The 18,711-nt window shown below is 40.5% G+C and overlaps 1 protein-coding gene across 1 annotated transcript in view; it reads right to left on the reverse strand.

Moving 5' to 3' along the window:
- Window positions 1-18,711, reverse strand: part of PIP5K1B (phosphatidylinositol-4-phosphate 5-kinase type 1 beta) — a 266,167-nt gene that overhangs the window by 212,616 nt on the left and 34,840 nt on the right. The window lies entirely within an intron of this gene.

The following is an 18,711-nucleotide window of genomic DNA, read 5'->3' on the forward strand; positions in this document are numbered from 1 at the left end:
ACTGCAATGCAAGTTAATACAGTCCAATTTTTCTATTTTAATGAGCATGTTTGCAAGGACATTATGATTCTATATTAAGAAAACAACATTCCACAACTTTCAACCACCTGCTCAGCAGAGAGAAAAAAACGTACACTGAACTTTGGCAAACATTTATGATATCTCTCATTAGAGGTTTAAAAGAAAATGCTTAGGCAATACATTCCTATTTTCTTTAGAAGGATGTAGTTTCTCTCTTTCCATGGGTGGGAACATGGTCATAGGTAAAAGAACCTTCTACATATAATTAGCTTGAAGACACAGCTAGAGATTGAGGCAGGTGTCAATGAGGAGAAATTATTTAGTCATTCAAGGTCACTACTTCACCATAATTCCTTCAGTTGACTCTTGTCTTTTATTAACTGATGGCTGCCTCTAACTCAGTGGGAAAAGAGAACAGAGACACAAAAGTGACTAGCTCTGAAATTACAGGTAAGAACTATGAAACCACAGAGATATGGCAATGTATGGCAGGCAGAAAAATGGTCCCCCAAAGATGTCCACATTCGGGTCCCCAGAACCTGCGGCTATATGTTGTGACTATGGCAAGGGGACTTAAGATTGCAGGTGAAATTAAGGTTGCTAATCAGCTGACCTGAAAATAAGATTGACCTGGATTATATATGTAATCACAAGGGTCCTTAAATGAAAGAGGCAGGCAGAAAAGTTGATGTCTAAGTGATGTGATCTGAGAAAGGCTATTACTGGCTTTGAAGATGGAAGGAGGCCATGAGCCAAGGAATGCTGCTGGCCTCTAGAATCTAAAACATGCAAGGCAACAGATTGCATCCTAGAGCCTCTAGGAGGAAGGCAGTCCTGCTGTCCCCTTAATTATATAGCCCAATTAGACCAATTTTGGGTTTCTGGCCTCCGAAACTATGACGTAATAAATGTTTGTTGTTTCAAGCTACTTACTCTGTGGGAATTTGTTACAGCAGCAATAGGAAACAAGTACAGGCAATTTCATTTGAGAGAAGTGATCAATTATTTCTATAATTTCTACAGCATGTGAACATTTATTCCCCCAAAGGAGAGCTAAGAGCTCTGGCAGACCACCACATCTGATGTGCCATTCCCTTCTCTACTTCTCTTCCCTCACCTAAACAATATATCAAAAAAACAACACTTCATAGCTATCTACTTTATAGAAATTGTCTGAAATACATTTCAATTGGTGTGGCATTTTGCACCTTTGTGCATACAAGGCTTATGAGTGCCAAAGGGACCTCACAGAAGAACATCTGGTCCATTCCTCATTATAAATTAATGTATAAATGAAGACATCCAGGCCAGAAGGCCTTGTGTAGTACTATATTCCAGGTCACACAGCTAGTCGCAGAGTCAGTACAAGTCCTTTCTTTCTCCTTCTCTCTCAAGAAAATTCTCCTTCAATTCCCCATGCTACCAGTAACTAGAATTGAATGCTGTGAATAAAACTAAGCTGGCACATGAAGTGTATGTAACTGAGGCGGATTTTTTTTCAATTACTGTTTACTTTCAATATTATTTTTGTATTGGTTTCAGGTGTACAGCATAGTGGTTAGACAATCATATACTTTACAAAGAGTTCCTTCCTGATATTTCCAGTACCCAAGTGACACCATAGTTGTTGCAATATTATTGACTATATTCCCTATGCTATACTTTACATCCTTGTGACTATTTTGTGAATTCCAATTTGTACTTAATCCCTTCACCACTTTCACCAAGTCCAACAAACCCCCTCCCCTCTGGCAACCACCAGTCCACTTTCTGTCTATGAGTCTGTTTGAATTTTGTTTGTCCATTTATTTTGTTCTTTAGATTCCACATGTAAATAAAGTCATAAGGTATTCACCTTTCTCTGACTGACTTATTTCACTTAGCATAATAACTTCTAGGTCCATCCATGCTGTCGCAAAAGGTAAGATTTCATTCTTTTTTATGGCCAAGTAACATTTCATTGTATTTATGGGCCACCACTTTTTTAGCACTTGTCTATTGTTGGGCACCAGGGTTGCTTCCATATCTTGGCTATTGAAAACAACACTGCGATGAACAAAGAAATGCATATATTCTTTTGAGTTAGTGTTTTGGGTTTCTTCAGAGATATACCCAGAAGTGGAATCGCTGGGTCATAAGGCAGTCTCATTTTTAATTTTTTGAGAAACCTCCATACTGTTTTCCATAGTGGCTGCCCCAGTCTGCATTCCCACAAATAGAGCATGAGGGTTCCCTTTTCCCCACATCCTCGCCAACAATTGTTATTTGTTGATTTATTGATGACAGCCATTCTGGCAGGTGTGAGGTGACATGTCATTATGGTTTTAATTAGCATTTCTCTGATGATTAGTGACACTGAGCATCTTTTCATGTCCACTGGCCATCTGTATGTCCTCTGTGGAGAAGTGTCTACTCAGATCCTCTGCCCACTTTTTAATTGGATTATTTATTTTTTTTGTGTTGATTTGTATGAGTTCTTTATAATTTTTGGATCTTATCAGATGAATCACTGCCAAATATGTTCTCCCATTCAGAAAGGTTGTCTTTCCGGTTTGTTGATGGTTTCCTTTGCTTTGCAAAAACTTTTTAGTTTGATGTGGTCCCATTTGTTTATTTTTTCCTTTTGTTTCCCCTGCCTGAGGAGATATATCAGAAAAAATATGGCTGAGGGAGATTTCAGATATTTTACTACCGATGTTTTCTTGTAGGAATTTTATGGTTTCAAGTCTTACATAGTCTTTAACCCACTCTGAGTTTGTTCTTGTCTGTGATGTAAGAAGGTGGTCTGGTTTCATTTCTTTCTCATGTATCTATCTCACTTTCCCAGCACCATTTATTGAATACACTATCTTTACCCCTTGTATGTTCTTGCCTCTCTTATCAAATATTAATTGACCATACAGGTGTGGGCTTATTTCTGGGCTCTCTATTCTGTTCCATTGAACGATATGTCTGTTTTTATGTGATTATCATGCTGTTTTGATGATCATGGCCTTGTAGCGTAGTTTGATATCAGGTAGAGTGATAGAGGAGGTACATTTTTAATTTAATTTAATTTTAATTAGTTTTTTTAAAACTGAAGCTTGTTTGTGTTACTGGGAAACTTTTAAATATGTTGAAATGAGAGTCTACTTTTTCAATGACAAAGCTTCTGAAATAAATACAGCTCAAGTAGTTCTGATGAAAACCCAGTGTCTGAATGTGCTATAAGTATAAAACACACAATGGATTGGGAAGATTTCATCTGAAGAAAAATATAAACATGTTATTCATTTTTCAGGTGATAAAATGTTGAAATGATAACATTTTAGATACACTAGTTTAAATAGAAGACATCATTAAAATTAGTCTTACTTTTTAAATGTGGCCACTATAAAATTTAAAGTTACTTATGTGGCTGATATTACATTTCAATCAGAAACTGCTGTTCTAAAGAAGTAGATTGAGATACACGTGTATTTAAACCTGAAATTCTAGAAAATGGGAGCACAGGAAAAAAATACAAGATATCTGTGTGATGCAAAGACAGAATAAAAGAGAACACATGCGGCAGAAGAATATGTACACGTGATCAGAATCCTTAAGCTTGTAATGAAGTTAAAGATAAAAGAAAATTCTTTTCTAATTTTATTTTTAATCAATTGGAATGCAAGGATGATTGGGACAAAAAGATGTTAAAAATTACTCTTCTCAAAACTTCCCTTGTTTGTTTGTTGGCTCTTAATTTACAGCTGACCTTGTAAAAGAAAACCGTAAACTAAGACTGAGTACACAGGCACAGCCGCCACGACACATTTTTGGAAATTTATTTTGCCCCCAAATGTGTCTGGCTAACAAAATGAGAATACAAGCAATTCACAAATTCTCTGCATTACATTTCTAATTCAAGCTCTCCCTTTCTTTGGCTTTGGTAATGGGTCAGTGGTAAGTTTTTAGAACTAATATTACACCACGGAGGGAGACAGGCTGATCTGTCAAACAGAGGTCTTTGGGAATATTTATGTAAAATGTCACATGGGGTGGCCAAAGGGCCTAAAGAATTCCTGGAATTTGGCCTTAGGAGTAAGACAATTTATCCAACCTCCTCCTTCATGCCATTCTTTATGCACGACAGGAATGAGTCTACACTGGTAATATCCCCGTGTGTCAGATGACTGATCAAAGAAGCCCAAGTCTACACTGCGGCTCAGAGAAGGAGGCCAGCCTTCAGAGGCCACCCTGCTGCTCAGAGAAAAGGACTGTTTTGTCCCGGTGACCCTAAGCCCCCCAGAGGTCATGTGGGATAATCTCAGCTTTGTTTTCCAGGCTCTCTGTGGACACCTGGGTCAGTGATTGAGGACTGTGGTGGGCCGGGCTGAGGGCATCCCGAGATTCATCCTCAGGACTCTGGCCAGAGTCCCCTCATTCTCCAGATTCCCACCGCTCAACAGTCTAGTTTTCCTATTGAAATGTTCCAGCTCTAGGAAAAATACATGCGATTACAAGTTTAGATAAACGGACAATATACAAATGTGTAGGCATCAGTTACACAGGATCCCACAACAATCGCAAATGTCCTGTTGATAGGATTATATTCCTTATGCTTTTCAGTGTTTAGGGCTATATATGTATAAGGGCTATATTCCTTATACTTTTCAATGTTTTCCACATTTTGGGGGAAAACTTGTCTTACTTATACAAAACCAAAAAGTGTCCATATTACTAAAACATACTTGAATATATTTTTAATTAGCATATTCCTTAATATTAGCACCTAATACATTATGTAAAATGCTTGTGACATAGTTAAGCAGAGGTATATCTGTAAGTGTGCTTTCAAAGTGCCATACATCTAATCCACAAAACAGGATGAGCACTTCAAGCCAAAGTGGATTCTTTAGGAAAGTTGACTCCAAAAAGGCACACAATAACACTAAAAGTTGTTTATCCTTTGATGTATGAATGTAGACGTCAACCATTCAGTTATACTGTACATCTAAGATCTTGACAAAACTGTATGAAAAATTAATACTTTACATGATATTTTTGATCCACTTTTCTAACATGAGTATATTTCAAATTATTTCTTAGATTTTTTTAAAGGTCAGCAGTGCAGACAGAGAGATACAAATCACTTAGAATCTAAAATAAAAGCTATTTGTTTATTAGATCAAGATGTCACCTGCCGTGATAGATACTTTGGCTCTATCTGTGTAACCAATACAGCACTGTAAAATTTTAAAGCTCAAAGGACTAAATTTTATAAATGAGTAAACATAAAGTGTTGACTATACTGAAATATTAAACTTTTTGTACATTTGTAAAGTTAAAGAAAAGCTATTCCATATAAACAAATATAAGAGTATCATGTTCTTTCATAATGTTTTTAAAGAGTAGACAAGGAGATGGTGCATCTGGGCTTTAGTCTTGGCACTGTCAGATTTTTTTTTTTTAATTATTAAGGTGATATTCACATAATGTAAAACTAACCGTTTGCCCCTGATCGGTTCAATGGCATTTCGTACATTCACAATGTTGGCAACCACCGCCTCCCCTAGCTCTGGAACCTTTCCTGCAGTGCAGCGATGCGCTCCAGGTATATTCCAGGTCTGCTCCATTTCTGATCCTGACCATTTCCCAGTGAAGCCTTTGACTCCTTGAGGAACTTTTGAAGTCATTTCAGCAAACCTGGGCAATTCATTCTATTCCAGAATCATTTAACAAATGTCTATCCAAGTATCTATCAGCAAAGTGAATAGCCATATAATTACCTAGAAAGGTCAATCGGTGGGATCATCCATGATAACTAATTAATCACATTTTTAACAGCTGAACTTTTATTACCTCAATTATCCACTGCCTCTACTCCCTCACTTCAATTTCCCTTTGCATAAGTTTACACGGAGTACTCAAAGTGTGTCTGGGGCCCAAGTTCACAAGAGGCCAGTTCATAGCTCTCTATGAAGACTGCTCCCGCCCCCCGCCTTACAGGCAAGGCTTATTAGAGAAATGTTTGCATATATTTGACCCTGAAAATTACAGATATGCTTTACAATTACCATGAATACTTACATACTATCTTAGAAGTAGTTTATTGTGATAATTGTAAAATTACAACTACCAGAATCTTCTGAAGGTTTATTATGCTTTTGACACAGGCTTAAGTGTTTTTCATGTGTTCTTTCATTTAATCTGGACAAAGGTTATAAGGAAACTGGGTTTGGAGAGGTTAAGTGACATGCCCAAAGTCACTTGCTTTATATGTGGAGAGCCAGGATTAAAAAGTTGATCTATTTGACGTAAGAAACAGAGCTCTGATCTGCTAGGCATACTCCTTCCCTGAGACTGCACTGCCAGTAATGGTCCCTGAGCCACTTCTATCAAGAATTCCAGCGGGGATAAACTGAAGCCACATGGCTTAGCTCTGAAAGACTCCCAGGCAGTGCCCTGGAGAAGCAGCAGAGGGGTAGCCCCTGTGAAAGACTCAGGCATTCTAACCGTTCATCACAAGCAGAAATGCATTAGCAGACACTGGTTCCAATCCATAGCAGAGACATTTTCATTTGTCATTAGAGAAATGCTAAAAATGTTCCCACTCTTATTCAAGATAGCTTCTTGTCCCCAGTGCCACCCTTCCCTAGACTCCTGGTTTTCCCGTAGGTCTTTTTTTTTTTTCAATCCTCACCTGAGGATATTCTTTCCATTGCTTTTCAGAGAGAGTGGAAGGGAGGAAGGGAAAGAAGGGGAGAGAGAAACATCGATGTAAGAGAGAGACATCCATTGCTACCTCCTGCATGGGCCCTGACCAGGGGCAGTAAGCACACCCACAACCAAGGTACGTGCCCTTGACCGGGAATTGAACCTGGACCCTTCGGTTCGCAGGCCAATGCTCTAACCACTGAGCAACACTGGCCAGGGCTTCTTATAGGTCTTATCACCATCTAATACACTACCCTAGTTACTCATTCACTGTGCATATTATTATTATTATTCTGTGCTAGAATGCAAGTTCACTGAGAACAGGGCATCCTTGTTTTTTCACTGCTGTGTCTCCAGTGCTTGGAGACACAATGGCCTAAATCACAGTTGGGGCACATTCCTCCTCTTTAAAAAGTAGATGATGGTATCTATTCAAAATACTTTCTAACATTTCACCAAAACTGCTAAACACTGCTAAATATTTCGCACATTTGAATAGAGACATTGACACATCCATAAGTGAATTCAACAGAGCGGCATCACAGAGGAGAAAGCTGTAATTATGGAACAATAGAAACATCGCTGACAGATGCAAGGGGGTTTTCTTGCTGTTACAGCTTATCCAGGGAATTACATGAAGAGTTCAGAGAGTTAGCATGACTGACAGGCAATCCAAGCATTCAAATCGAGCCATGATTCCTCACCTCTTAGGCACGGTGCAAGGGAGCAGTGGGTGGGAGGGAAGGGCAATGAAGGAAGAATGTTTAATTTCAGACACTGATCTTTATAACAGAAGTTACTATTTGGAAAAGGTTTTAAATTCTAATTACTTCTATAAAGGCAACTACTGAAAATAGTGTGATAAACTAGCCTGGCAGAGCATGGCTTAATAATAGTTTTCATTTATTAAACACTTTACTAGGCACTAGGCACTGTTTTGAGGCCTTTACATACATTATATCATTTAAATAGCTTCACTGCGTGATGTAGGTACCACTACTCTTTTATAGATAGTGAAACTGAGGCTCTGAGAGGTTGTCTAACCTGCCCAGGACTACACAGCTACTTAGTGATGGAGCTAGGATCAAACCCAGGAGTCATACTCTAGGTTAGTGGTTCTCAATAGGGAGTGATTTTGTTCCGCAGGGGATATGTGGCAATATCTGGAGATTTTGTCATTGTCATCACAACTGGAGGGAAAGTGATACCGACCTGTTTAGTGGGTAGGAACGTGGCAAAACATGCAACAATGCAGAGAACAGCCTGCAACAGAGTTATCTGGCCCAGAATGTCAACAGTGCCGAGGTTGAGAAACCTCACTTTAGAGCAAAAGGTCGTCACCACTGTACTCAACATCTGAGAAAGACCACCTTTCCGACATGCATAGGAGGGAAGAAAACTGAGTATAACATGCCAGTTGCAGGCAGTTATAAATGACCTTATAAAAGAAGTATATGTTTCCTGTTGGAACAAATTACAAAAACTTGGGGACCTAAAACTCTACAACTTTACTCCTTCACAGTTCTGAAGCCCAGAAGTCTGAAATCTTTGTTACTGGGCTGAAATCAAGGTGTTGGCTGGGCCACACTCCCTCTGGAGGTCCTAGGGGGACCTGTCCCTTGATTCTTCCAGCTTCTGGTTGTGCGACATCATTGGCTGTGGCCGCATCATTTCAATCTCTGCCTTCTCCTCTGTGTAGTCCTGTAGTTCCCCCTGCCTCTTTCTTATTAGGACACTGGTGATGACACGCAGGGCCCACCTGGATAATGCAGGGTAATCTATTCATCTCAAGATCCTTAATCACATTTCCAAGGACTCTTCTCCCCACCCCCAATTAAAGTAACATTTACAGGTTCTAGGGATTAGGACATGGGTATCTTTGGAGCCATTTTCAGCACCACAAGTAGGTTAATATCTACTCCCATCTTACCCAGGAGGCAACATAAAGTCATGTGCACAATGACAAATGGCTGACAAGTGGTGGAGGTGGGATTTGAACCCAGTTCTGTCCACCTCTGAAGCCCATTCACTTTTCTTCAGAGTCTAAGTCCTGGACTCTGGGCACTGCCCCACAGCTAGACCTCATACTCTTTTCTTTACACCATGTCACCTACAAAGGCTGAGGAAAAGATCTTAAACCAGCAGGTCCCAACCTCCCAGTGGCGACTAATGCAAGGAGATGAAAAATCCACATGTGCCCCCAACGCTGCCAGTAAAAATCACAAAAGCACAAACTTCCATGATGTGCGGGTCTGGAAAATATCTGCGTTAATTCATTATTTTCTTTACATAGTTTAGTGAAATTTCTTGTCCCATAGGAGGTATCTTTCTATACAAAGAATAGCCTATAATCCTTGCACAGAACAGCCTAGAGTCTTCCTTCTGAGTCTTAAATAATATTTAACAAACTGCAGCTTTAACTGCACACACTCCGTTAGGATTCGTACGTTACTGTGGACTAAACTCCCAAGCTTACCGTGAGAGGAAGTTATTGCCCATGGAGGGAAGGATGTGGTGGGTCTATGTGTGAGTGGGTGCTGGAGTTTTCATAACCCCAGAAATGTTTGGATGTTAAAAATACTGGGTATGCAGCCACAAAAAGGAATAAAGTGCTGATACATGCTACAATATGGATAAACCTTGAAAACATTATGCTAAGTGAAAGAAGCCAGTCACAAAAAGACACATGTTGTATAATTCCATCTATATAAAAAATCCAGGATAGTTAAATCCATAGAAACAGAGATTAATGGTTGCCTAGGACTACAGGGAGTGGGGGATGAGGAGTGACTGCTTTGTGGTAGGAAGTTTTGCTTTGGAGTGATGAAAATGTTTTAGAATTAGGTAGAGGTGGTGGTTACCTCTGTGTTTCACTTTAAAATGGTTAATTTCATGCCATGTGGCTTTCACCTCAATATATGCAGAAATACATAAATGGAGGCCTCCATTCTAAGCAAACACTGGGGTAGACAACCCATCTCTTTACAGTGTAGTGTATGATCACGTCTGGTTCGAATCCTAGAGGCGTGGCTCCTAGCCTAGGCGTTATTACTGATTTGATATGAACCTGGGCAGAACCCACCTTCTACTACTCCACTTGTTCGACTTGGACAAGAAGGTTTAAAAGAACAGGAAGTCATAAAAATTATAAATTCACTTTCTAATTTTTGCTACTCAAGTAAGAAATACTTGCTGTGAAGAATAGTTATGTTAGGCCAAACCGTATTGTAAAGTGATACCTAGGATAGGAACTTTACCTCCCATTTCCCTATATATTAAGTTGCCTGCTTGGATTTCCCTATAAAAGAGCCAGAAGAGATAATAAAAAAACCAAAGTGCTCTGTGAACCCCAAAGCACATCTCAAATGTCAGGCTTTATGATTAGTGTAAATAGTGACCGTCATCAAAGGCACAGCATAAGGCGAGAGGCTGCCCGCGCAGCCCGGCTCAGTGGCAACAGCTCGCCCAGGGGGCGGGCGCTGTGACTGTACAGCCGACAGACAGGAATTAAGCGCAACAGGCGCCAGCAGCTGCAGTTTCGATGTGCTAACAGCCAGATAGGACGGGCCCGAAGAATGTGCATTTGTGAGATAAGCTTTTCCCTCCCGAATTGAAGGTCGCCCCTCAGGGAGCCTGGACTGCCCCGGGGGCCCTATGTGGGATCAACTTTGTCAGAGGAAGAATGTGAAGTTCTGACTTGTGGCCAGGGTTAGGACAGCCTGCGAGCAGCCGGGGAAAGAGTGAAGGTGAGGTGATCCCCAAGCCTAGTTCAAGCCCAGCACCATCCTTCAGAAGCCAGCTTCCCCTTCTCCCTTGGAAGACTTTCCCACCTCCCCCGAACCTCCAAGTGAGCGGGCCAAGGGCAGGAAGGGGATGTGGCGCATGTAAATGAACGGCTTTCATCGGGCTGAACCTTCAAGAGAAACTCTCCTGCTCTGCACCACGCAATGTAGGTTCTGGGCTGGGAAAGCATCTTTTCATTCCAGACTGAGGCTGGGCCACTGATGCTTCTGTGCACTTTGGAGGTGGTGAGTGAGGCCCCAGTCCTGCTGCAAGGCCAGAGGACAGCTGTGACAAGAGGGACAGAGGGGGAGGTAGAAGAGGACACCCTAGGAATGAGCTGGGGGCATTGAGCTCCGGTCCATGTTTGCCATTAATCCCTCTGATGATTTCACATCTAACTTCTCCTTGGTGTGGTTATCTGTAAAATGGGGTAACAGCCCTGCCCTGCTTGCCTCAAACAGAGTTCTTGTTAGAAGAGAGCAAGTGAAAGTGAGAATCAAAGGGTGGGGGAGGCAAGGGAGGTGAGACAATAACAAACAGTAAAGTACACAAAAAGTTAAGCCTATCAGCATTTCCTAAACTGGGTCCCAGCATCCCATGCAACCAAGACCCCAGATGTTGAGAGTTAACTCTCCTGCTCTGCACCATGCAATGTAGGTTCTCAAAGAAGAGAGAATTTTGGGAAGTGATGGCTTAAACAAAGTTGTTCTTTTAATTCATGCCTTCATTCATTTATTCAACACACATTTAGTGAGTACCCATTAGGTATATCTTACTGAATAAAATAGATATAGATTTTCCTTCATGGGACTTACAATTTGATGGTGTAATACATGCTGTGAAGGAAATAAGGAGACTACAGTGGCAGAAAACTGGGGGGAGATCTATTAGGTGGGGGGGCAAGGCAACAACACAGAATCCTGAAGCTCAAAGGATCCAGATATGCAGAGGAGTGGGGAGCATGGCAGGGAGCATCCAGAAGGGAGGTACAGCAAGATCAGGAGAGAAAGAGGTTAGGGTAAAGTGGCAGGAGACCTGGGAGCCTTTTCTATGCCACGTTTCTTGTGAATCTCCAAGAGTAAGGGATATGACAAGCACTGCTTCCCGAATAAAGTATTACAGGAAGTTAAAATGGGAATGTCAACTGAGCCACTAAGACAGACTAGATATCAGATTCCAAAGTGAAGTGCCTGGCCTCGATGCAATTCTTCAAAGGACATAGCCCCAAACCATTCTCACTGACCTTTAACTCTTCATGCATAGTGAGGGTAAAACAGGTCAGGCTGTTGGTGGCTAAAATGTTTCCCCTTAAGCCAGTCGCCTGCAGTCCTGGTCGCAGCACAGCGTAAAGGACTACGGGAAGAGGTAGGAGTGCCTGTCCACCCTCTTCTAGTCTAGTGAGGGGCCTCCACAGAACTAGCTGGAGAGCATGAGACTCCTGCAACATGGTGACTTCTGCCCGAGCAATCTAAAGCACTAGAGGTAGGCTGGCAGGATGCTGATGGACGAGCCAAAGGAAATAACACCTGCACTGGGATCAGCTTGCACTCCCCAAGTTTGTGGGAACAAAGGATATATGACTATTTCTGATGGACCAGACATGACCACACCATGAGCACATGTATGGGGCTATATCTTGCTTGCCCAGTAAGAGCTACCTCTTGCACAGCAATGGAACCCAGCAGATAGGAGTACAAATGAACCAATGGGCTTTCTAGAGACTGAGAAAGGAGAGAGTGTGACAGACACACCAAGGAAACTGGAGGTAAGGAATTCTCAGAAATAGGTGAGGGGATGGCTCTGGAAAACCTACAAAAGGGTCCTATCAGAGAAAGAATTGGTTCTAAACACTCACAACACAAACACAGCTCTCCTGTGATACCAATTGCCAATAAAAAAATTTCCCCTACCCTTTCTGTTCTCTCCACCCTACTCTAAGCCAGAAGTAACAGCTACTGATTAAGCAAGAGAGAAAACATCCAGCCACACCCCTTCTCTCTGCAACAGCCCTTGCTGGAGGAAACAGAACAGTTGTAAATAGGAATGAAGTGGGAAGTTTGACTGTTACATGTTACTAGACATTTTAAGGACCTGGCAAATTAAAGTGGGACTTTTTATCATGTAAAAGGAATCAGAATAGTTATGTGATAAGTTTTCATCCAGAAATAGGGGAAATGCTTTTGGCTGAATAAATTTTAATGGGAGAATGGGGGACTAGAAAGGTTAGTTTTTTTTAAGATGCCATCCCATGAAACCTATTTATTCAAGGCTGATTACACATGGAATGTCTTTGTAGAAACATATCTCATGGAAAATGTACTTTCCGAAAATGTCACCAGCTTGAACATTAAGATCACCATGGTTTCTGAGTTTACCTTGCAACATCTCCATCCTTTGCAGGAACATGCAGCCTTTAGACATTGTATTCTGCATTTTTTACTGTTGTTTCTAAAAATTATTTCTATGTTCTTTTTTATGCTTACTGTCATTTTGTTGAAGTTCTCACTGAGTTCATCAGTTCTTCCCCTGCTGGGCTCCCACCCTGTGGAGAAGTCAGCTAGCTGGGGCCAGCCTGAGCCTGTGTTGTAGATTTTCTTGGGGGGTTCTCAATGATGTCCAGGCAGACTCAGGGGGCATCAGAGATGCACATGAACAGACTGAGTAGAGTGGCTTTTGGGCAAGAGCTGATTTTCCTGTGCACCCAATGGGCAATGTCCCCCCACTGGAGATCCACTAGCCCCACAATACCAACTCCCTGTGGCCCCACCCTGCCAAGCTAGCACACTGCAGAGGAGTCTGCTTTCTGTGACTGGCCTGGGCCTGTATTGCAGTCTTTCCTGGAAGGCTCTCCAGGAAGCCCAAACAGATTCGGGTGGTGTCAGAGATGAACAGGGAGAGACTGAATGGTGTGGCTCTAGTGTGAGGGCCGTTTTTCCCCTCTGCACGCCCTGACTGGCACTACCAGATACAGAGTTCAAAATAATGGTTATAAGGATGCTCAGGGAAATTAGAGGAAGAACTGATAAACTCAGTGAGAACTTCAACAAAGCGATAATAAGCATTAAAAAGAACACAGAAATCATAAAAAAACCCCACATACACAGAGTAAAAAATGAAGAACACAATATCTGAAATGAAGAATACACTAGAAGGAATAAAAAGCAGTTTAGATGAAACAAAGTATTAAATCAATAAAACACCTAGTTAGAGCAGAAAACACCTAGTTAGAGCAAACAAAAAGGAAAACACATTTTTTAAAAATGAGGATAGTTTAAGGGAACTCTGGGACAACATCAACCATAACAATATATGCATCATAGGGATACCAACAGGAGAAGAGAGAGAACAAGATTGAATACCTATTTGAAGAAATAATGAGAGAAAACTTTCCTAAGCAGGTGAAGGAAAAAGATACACAAGTCCAGAAAGTGCAGAGAGTCCCAAACAAGATGAACTTAAAGAGGCCCACACCAAGGCACATCATAATTAAAATGGCAAAGGTTAAAGACAAAGAGAGAAACTTAAAAGCAGAAAGACAAAGAAAGTTAGTTACCTCCAAGCGAGCTCCCATAAGACTGTCAGCTGATTTCTCAAAAGAAACATTTCAGGCCAGAAGGGATTGGCACAAACTATGCAAAGTGATGAAAAGCAAAGACCTAGAATGAAGACTACTCTACCCAGTTAGGCTATCATTTTAAAATTGAAAAAGAAATAAAGGAGCTTCCTAAGCACAAAAAATAGAGCTAAAGGAGTTCATTACCACCAAACCAGTATTACAAGAAATGTTAAAGGGGTTTCTTCAAGAAGGAAAGGGGAAGCAAAGGAGGAAGATAATTGTAATGTATAATACAGTGGCAGTAAATACCTACCTATCAATAATCACTTTAAATATAAATGGATTAAATGTTCCAATCAAAAGACAAAAGGTAGCTGACTGAATAAGATAACAAGACCCATATATATGCATGCTGTCTACAAGAGACACACACAAACTGAAAGTAATAAGATGTAAAAAGATATTTCATGCAAATGAAAACAAACAAAAAAAGCTGGGATAGCAATACTTGTACAGACAAAAGAAACTTTAAAACGAAGGCTATATCAAGAGACAAAGAAGGACACTACATAATAATAAAGGAAAAAAATCCAACAAGAGGATATAACCCTTGTAAACACTTAGGCGTCCATAAAGGGGGTACCTAAATACTTAAAGCAAATCTTTTTCTTTTTTTTTGTTTTGTTAATTGTCACCTGAGGATATTTTTTCCACTGATTTTTTTTTTTTTTTTAGAGAGAGTGGAAAGGAGGGAGGGAGGGGTAGACAGAGAGTGAGAGAGGGAGAGAGAGACAGAGAAAAAGACATCGATGTGAGAGAGACACATCGATTGGCTGCCTCCCGCATGCACCCTGTCCGGGGCCAGGGAATGAATTTACAACACAGGTACATGTCCTGGACTGGGAATTGAACCTGAGACCCTTTGGTGATAAATGAATTCTGTGAAGTAGCAGAATACAAAATAAATATTCAGAAATCGGTTGCCTTTTTATTCACCAATAATGAACTATCAGAAAGGAAAACTAAGAAAGCAATCCCATTTACAATTGCATCAAAAAAATAAAATAGCTAGGGTGTGGCTCAGTTGGTTGGAGTGTTGTCCAGTACACCAAAACGTGGGGAGCTCGATACCTGTCAGTCTCGGTAAGGGAACATGCCCAGGCTGCATGTTCAATTCCAGGTCAGGGTGCGTGCATGAGCGACCGATCAATGTCTCTGTCTCTCTCTCTTTCTCTCTCCCCCTCTCTCTAAAATCAATTAAAAAAATTTTAGAAATAAAAATCCAATAACTAGGAATAAATTTAACCAAGGAGGTGAAAGACCTGCACTCAGAAAATTATAAGAAACTAAAGAAAGAAACTGAAGAAGATACAAATATATGGAAGCATATACCGTGCTCAGGGACAAGAATTACCATCATTAAAATGTCCATACTACCCAAAGCAGTCTATAGATTCAGCTTAATTCCTATCAAAATACCAATGGAGTTTTTTCACGGAACTAGAACAAATAATCTAAAAATGTATATGAAACCACAAAAGATCCTGAACAGCCACAGCAATCCTGAGAAAGAACAACAAAATTGGAGGTATCACACTCCCTGATATCAAGCTATACTACAAGGCTATCGTACTGGCATACGATAGCACTGCGTAGTATTGGCATAGAAACAGACACATAGATCAATGGGCCAGAATAGACAGCCCAGAAATAAACCCATGCCTATATGGCCAATTAGTATTTGACAAAGGAACAGGAACAGACAAAGGGGTAAAGGCTGCATTCAATTAATGGTATTGGAAAAACTAGACAGATACTTGAAAAATAATGAAACTAGATCACCTTCCTATACCATATACAACAACAAACTCAAAATGAATTAAAGACTTCAATGTCAGACTTGAAACCATAAAACCCCTAGAAGAAAACATAGGTAATAAAATCTCTGACATTTCTCTTAGGAATATTTGAAAATAAGTCAGAGAAAGACAAATACCATGTGATTTCACTTATATGTGAAATCTAAAGAACAAAATAAATGAACAAACAAAATGGAAACAGACTCACAGATACAGAGAACAGAATGATGGCAGCTTGGGAGGGGGGTGAAAAAGGTGAAGGGATAAGAAGTACAGACTGGTCGTTACAAACAGTCACAGGGATGTGACGCACAGCATTGGCAATATAGCCAATAATATTGTAGTAACTATGTATGTTGCCGGGTGGGTACTGGAAATATCGAGGGGATCACTTTGTAAAGTATATGATTGTCTAACCACAATGCTGAATACAGGAAACTAATGCAAAATAATATTGACTATAAACTGTAATAGAAAAATGAAATTAAAAATATACTACTCATGCAAAAAACCAGAAAATTCTTTTTAAATATTCAGTAATAGTTCATTTTCACCTGTTCTTCTCACCTTAGCTAAGATTATCCTCCAACTCTGAAATTCCCTGATGTAGAAATGGGGGAGACATAAACTTCTAGTTTCTTATAACCTACCCCCGCCCTCCCCACACCCGACAACCACCACAGAAAACTTCCAGTTAACATGCGATAAGAACTTTATCTGCGGCATGAACAAAACGCCGCAGGCCCATGGAGGAGAAAGAGATAACTGGAGGCGGGGGAAGGAGGTAATATGTGGGGGGGAGCAGGACACAGAGAAGAAAGCCTTAGTCACCAAGTGTCCCTCCTTTACCACTTGGTCCAGCATCAGCCCCATTGCACCCGGTTGTGCACAAACAAAACTATTCCTGGATGTCCTCTGAGACATGGGTGGTCACATGCATGTGCAACTCCACCACCCTCACTCTGACCCTGACTGTGGCAGCCTCTGCCCACGAAGTGGGCAGCAAGAAGGCACAGAGTGCTCTGGAATATTCCCTCCTGCTTATTCCCTAAATGGCCTAAGCTGTCTAGACTTACAGGATGTTCACAAGCCAAGTGTGCTTAGCTTGGAGAGTGCATATAACTTTGTCTCCAACATGGAAAATTCAGAAGAAAATGCAAACATGACCAAGGGAATCGGATTTTGCATAAAAGCTCAAAGCACTACTCAGAGGACATAGGCTAATACTCATGATACAATGTTGAGTGAAATGGAAATCATTTTATGAAAATGTATATCCAGTCTGATTCTAATTTGGAAATATACAGGGTGGGGCAAAAGTAGGTTTACAGTTGTTCCTATGGAAAATAATATAATAATAAGTAATGCATGAATAAACTTGGTATTTTGCATACTTAAAACTGTAAACCTACATTTGCCCCACCCTGCATGCACACATGATATTTTACACATTCTTACATATATCTGCTTAGAAAAAAAGACTGCAAGGAAATACTCCAAAACATTAACAATTATTTTGTCTGTGTTATGAAAATACAGGATATTTTTTATTTTATAATTTCTGTATTGTCTAAGTTTGGTTAAATGAGTAAGTAATTACATAAAAAGAGGTAAAATGGCATTTAGAAACTCTAATTTGATATTTTAAAGCTAAAAGAATCCTTAGAAATGATTTGATTCAACATTTCCCTCGGTGCCTCTTAATTTTGTAGGAAAAACTCCTCTGGCCCCTCAGGTGACTTATGAGCCTGAAGTTTTACAACTAGGAGACAACGAGACAAACGGTGGCTTGAACTTAGATCTTGTGACATTTACGGTCTGTGCCGCTCCCATATCACAGTGTCCTAAGTGAGAGACGAATGAACTTCATCAGGAAATACTCCATAAGGAAGGAGTAAGTTTTACTGCACACACCTACCCTTCTCATTAAATAAATATTTGTCTCAAGTCATATCATAGTTTTATGACATGCAAACAATTCGGTTGCTAAAAGAGCTCTGGTGACCTCATCAGAGCTGCTGAACCACAGTTCTAGTTACACAGTTTTCACTCCTGCTTTGCATAGGAGCCCCCCTTTGGAGACTTTCAAGATGAAATATATCAGAAGGCATCTCTGTCCTAATGGTACACATCTCTGTGACTATAGAGAAGAAATAGTGTTTTTTTGTCTTCTGCTGTTGCTAACTACACATATTAACAGCCACTTAACTTCAGTTCCACCGTATCATGCTGTATTAGAATTACTTACCCTTTATCCAGCCCCAAAACATGTACAGAAAGCAGGCAGACTGAAAACCTTCTTTTAAAGCACCTGTTTCCTAAAGGCTTTAAGTACTTCCTATTCATAAATATGAAACCTTATTAGCAACAAAGCACCATTTAAATCTGACTAAAAGATCAATTCTAAGGTCTTTCTTAAGAGAAAAAACTCAGACACTCAATGCAAACAGACACACAGAGGAGCCTTGGAAAGTGGCTTCCTATTTCACTCGGCTTATCTTGAGCTGGTTGGGCCGGGACAGCTTTCTAGGCAAGGGGTGGGAGGTGGCCTCCAAGGACACAGGAAAAGAGAACTGGCCACACGTCACATAAGTCAAGAAACTGTTTTTCAGATAAGCAAAGAGACTCTACCCCTGGTGACAGCCACAGCAGGTAGCTCGTTTCCTGTCCAATGTGCTAACCGAAAACATACTACATGAGCACAAGATATATTTATGGCAGGCAGAGAGCATGCAGGAGTCTGGACAATGCATTTGTCACCTGTTAACAGTAGTTGACTTAGATTTAGAACCTGAAGTGAGCTGTACTGGTCAC

Source organism: Miniopterus schreibersii (assembly GCF_964146895.1).
Source record: "Miniopterus schreibersii genome assembly, chromosome: 11".
Classification (NCBI taxonomy): Eukaryota; Metazoa; Chordata; class Mammalia; order Chiroptera; family Miniopteridae; genus Miniopterus; species Miniopterus schreibersii.